The following is a 4,675-nucleotide window of genomic DNA, read 5'->3' as shown; positions in this document are numbered from 1 at the left end:
TACTCTCTTGATATATATTAGACCTATTCTTGCACACTACTAGCCCATATCTCTATGGATGATGCAAACATACAAGAATGCATGTAGTTTTGTAAACAATTTAAGAATTGCATAAAGCATACGGGTATATCTCTATCCCCTACCGGACCCTATGTTAATTTACACCTTATCGAATCTATTTCACTTCTCTCGAATGTAAGAAACAAGTCATCAACACTCACACAATCATTGGCCACTAATTGCAGAAGAAAATTAATGCATGTAAATCAATCAAATTATCCAAACGAATCTTTATATTAAATTCATGAAATATAGAATTAAAATAACAAACAACGGTTCATCGATCACCTACTAATTGAAAACCTAGCCTAGAAGATTCATAATTACAGAAAGAAAAACGAAATTAATAAATAGAAAGAATAGCACCCGTATGAAAATTCTTGAAATCTTGAATAAAACCTTAAAAACCCACTTGAATCCTTGTGAAATCGGCTTCAAGTTCGTGTTCCTTGCCTCCAAAAGTTGTATTCTTCTTCTCCCTGGACGGTCTGCCCTATTTTTGATGAATTTTGGCTTTTATATCATGTCTTCACGGAGCCCCGAAAGAGTTTCAATTAAAAACGAAAGTTCAGATTTTTTTTTTCGAAATTAAGGCCATGTGGCCGCATGGTTCAATTTTTTTAGCTCAATTAAAACCCTGCTACACCACGTGCAGCTGCAAGGAATTATAACCATGCGGCCGCATGGTTATAGAAATTTTTCCGTCGGACATCTTTTAGTATTTTAGTCATAACTTACTCTCCCGATCTCCGATTGAAGTGATTCAAAGTGTATTGGGAAGAAAACTCAAAGATATACACTTTTGATGAAATAGGATTCCTCAAATTCTGATGTTTACTATGCCAAAAATGGATCTCAAGTAGAGACTCAAAATCACGAGCATAACTTTTTCGCCTGAAAGTTGATACTTGATAATACTTCGACCATATTTCACCTCTTGACTCCTTTCCTAATCCGATTGACCTCTAATACTCTTCAATCTTCATTCCATTTCCCGTCTCATCTATGGATTATTTGCAACTTGGTCCCCAAACTATCGCTTTGTTCCGTTTTGGTCCTTTTTCGGCTCTTTTTTTTCTTTCGAATTCCATCTTTTCCATAGAAACACCTGCATTGCATGAATTTAACGAGATTAAGTCATAATTCAACTACTTTATCTATATTTAAGTCATATTTGTGGGTTAAATAAGCGTGTAAAAATACACTTATAATAGCTCAAGATCAAAATATACCACAAGTTCCATTATAATCTTGAAAGAGTCTTTTGTTGGAACTGGAGAGAAATTCTCTTTTTAATCGATGTCTTCCCTTTAAGAAAAGCCCTTTGCAAAAAGACAAGGCTTATATCTTTCCACATTACCCTTCGAATCTCTCTTGATTTTAAATATCCGTTAGCAATTAATAGGTTTTGTACCTTCAGGCAATGTGACAAGTTTTCAAACGTCATTGTCTTTCATGGACTTTATTTCCTCATTCAAGACATCAATCCACTTTTGAGAATTATCACTTTGCATTTCTTGGTTAAAGTTGATTGCATCTTCTTGCATCAACCCAATGCCATCCTCACGTTCTTGGAGAAATACTATAAAATCATCCGAAATTACATTTCTCCTTTCTCTACTGGATTTGCTTAATGACATTTGTTCTTGAGGTTGTTGAGTTTGTTCCTCTAGAACAATTTCTTGATTGTTTATAGGGTGTTCTCAAATATTGTCTGATCCAGAATTACTTCTTCAACAAGTTCTGGAGCAAAGATTTATCCCTGATCCAAATCATAGTCAATTGCAACAAAAGGAATATTTATATATTCCTCAAAGACAAAATCCCTAACCTTATCTTCCTTGCAAACTCTACATCCTCAAAGAATCGGGCATTTCCCATTTCAAAATTTCACTTTTAGTGGGATCACAAAATTTGCAACCACTTGATCTCTCAGAGTATCCAATGAATAACAACTGACAGATTTGAAATCTTGTTTCTTTTCATTAGACATATAAGGCCCTATCTTAGCTAGACAACCCCAATTATGTAAATGTTTCAAACTAGGCTCTTGCCTATCCAAAGTTCATAAGGGTTTTGATAGTTGCATTACTTAGAACTCTATTGAGAATATAAGCTGCAGTCTTTACCGCTTCTCCCGAGAGAGATTCTAGCAAGGTGGAATGGCTAATCGTATTCCTTACCATGTCCTTAAGTGTTCTATTTTGTCTTTCAATAATATCGTTCATGCTAGGAGAACCTGGCATGGTGTACTGCGGGACGATTCCACATTCCTCTAGGAATTTAGCAAAAGGTCATGGACGTTGTTCCCTTGATCCGTTATATTTGCCATAATAATCACCACCACGATCAGATCAGCCGTGTCTTATTCTTTTGTTGAGTTGGCTTTAAACTTTAGCCTTATAAGCCTTGAACATGTCCAGCGATGGGGATTTCTCACGAATGAGATATAGGTAGATGTATCGAGAATAATCATCTATGAACGTAATAAAATATTGTTGACCATTTCAAGAAATTGAAGGAAATGGCCCACAGATATCCGTATGAATTAGTTCTAAGACGTCCAAAGTTTTATTGACACCTAATCTCTTTATGTTTGATTGTTTCCCTTTAATACAATTTACACAAACACTTAAGTCTAAAAAATCAAGGAGATCAAAAATTCCTTTTGATACAAGTTTTTCGATCATTTTTCGAGAAATGTGACCTAAACACTTGTGCCATAATGAAGCAGAATTTTTATTGGTTAATTTACTTTTAATACCTCGTGAATTCACAAATGCTTGTGTTATAATGAAGCAGAATTCCATTGGTTAATTTACTTTTAATACCTTGTGAATTCGCACGCAATGTTTCATTATGAGAGGTAACCAAATTAAGCAAGTATAGATTATCATATCCAGATAAAGAACCGGTAGCCACAAGATTTGAATCAAGAAAAGACTAAATTTATTATTTCCAAATGAACAAGAATAATCAAATTTGTTCAATATAGAAATAGAAACTAAATTTCGTCTAAAAGGAGGTATCATAAAAGTCTATTTCAAATCCAAATGAAAACTAGTCTTTAATAATGATCTAAAACTCCTTATTGCCTCAACTTCAACTAATTTGCCACCGTCTACATAGATGAATCTTTCAGTGTCATTTGGCTTTCGAATGTTCAAGTAACCCTGTATAGACACACTTATATGAGTAGTGTCACCGGGATCAATCCACTAAGTATGTCTAGGTACTGAAGCTAAATTAACCTTAGAACAAATCAAAGTGAGAGCTGTAACTTTCTTTACATGCCAAACCTAGTATTTGGTACAATCCACTTTCAAGTATCCCGAGATTTCACAAAATGAACAGCGAGATAATTCACCTTTTCAGGCTTTTGCTGTTCTTTTTGAGCCAGACTAGGTGCAACTTTTTTATTCTTTCTTTTCTTGAACTTGTCCTTAGAAGTACTAGCCAAATGAGCATTTTAGTTCGTCTTGCTTTGACCTTCTTCTTGTACACCGTACGAAATGAACTCATTTAGAGTTCACTTCTCCTTTTGACAGTTATAACTGACTTTAAATTGATTGTATTGTGCAGAAAAAAATAAAAACCAAATGCAAAAGCAAATCATCAAACAGCTCAAACTTTAGTACTTTCAATTTTGAAGCAATATGAGACATCTCCATGATGTACTCCCGAATATTTCATTTACTTTTATACCTTAGTGAAACTAATTTCCCCAGAAGTATACTAGTTTCAACCTTATTGTTTTTTGTAAAGTGTTTTTCAATTTCATAAAGAAATTCCTTAGCAGTAATTACCTCATCAGACACAGTGTCTCTGAATGATTTTGGAATACCACGCTTCATGATCATAAGACTCATGCGGTTTGAATGATCCTACTTATCAAAGTCTCGTTTTCATCAACAGGTCGTTCAGTCCTTAACGTAAGGTCTAAGTCCATACAGTTAAGAACGATCTGAACATTCTCTTTTCAATCCTTAAAGTTGATTCTACTTAGCACGGGAATAAAATTGATGTTGATAGATATTGTAGAACAAGAAGATTTAAGTTAATAGAGAATAACATGTTCATATTAGAATCCATAGTAATCAATTAATAAATTCAAATAATGATAAATCCCATCACAAGAGACCGAGCACAACATTGATATTTAGTATTTAAACAAAAACACCAACTTGTAAGTGGTACTTTTAATGTACTAATCAAATATAGACAATAAACTATATCAAATAATAAATCTATCTTTAGACCGATTTATTGTTCACATAAAAGAAACTTTGCAATTTTTAAATATTTATTACCACATGTGTACGTAATTGGGCCAAACATTTACCTTCCTTTGGGTCGGTGAGTATCTGCATGAATTACAAACACAAAACCTTCCTAATATTTCAAATAAATTAATCTAGACAATAGAGGTTACTTTGGTGACATGTTGTTTCAATTAATTTAGTTTGAAAAATTAGTTATCCTAAAATAATCTTTAATACCATAATTTGAATTTTAATTGTTGAAACCTTAACGTTTTGTTTTGTTTTGTTTTAAATTTGAAAAAAAGTGAAACGAACCAAAACTTGGGCTTCATAGCACCCGAAAATGAGCGTTG

Source organism: Olea europaea, chromosome 1 (assembly GCF_002742605.1).
Source record: "Olea europaea var. sylvestris chromosome 1, O_europaea_v1, whole genome shotgun sequence".
Classification (NCBI taxonomy): domain Eukaryota; kingdom Viridiplantae; phylum Streptophyta; class Magnoliopsida; order Lamiales; family Oleaceae; genus Olea; species Olea europaea.
The sequence above is the reverse complement of the archived record's forward strand: the minus strand, read 5'-3'. Positions refer to the sequence as shown.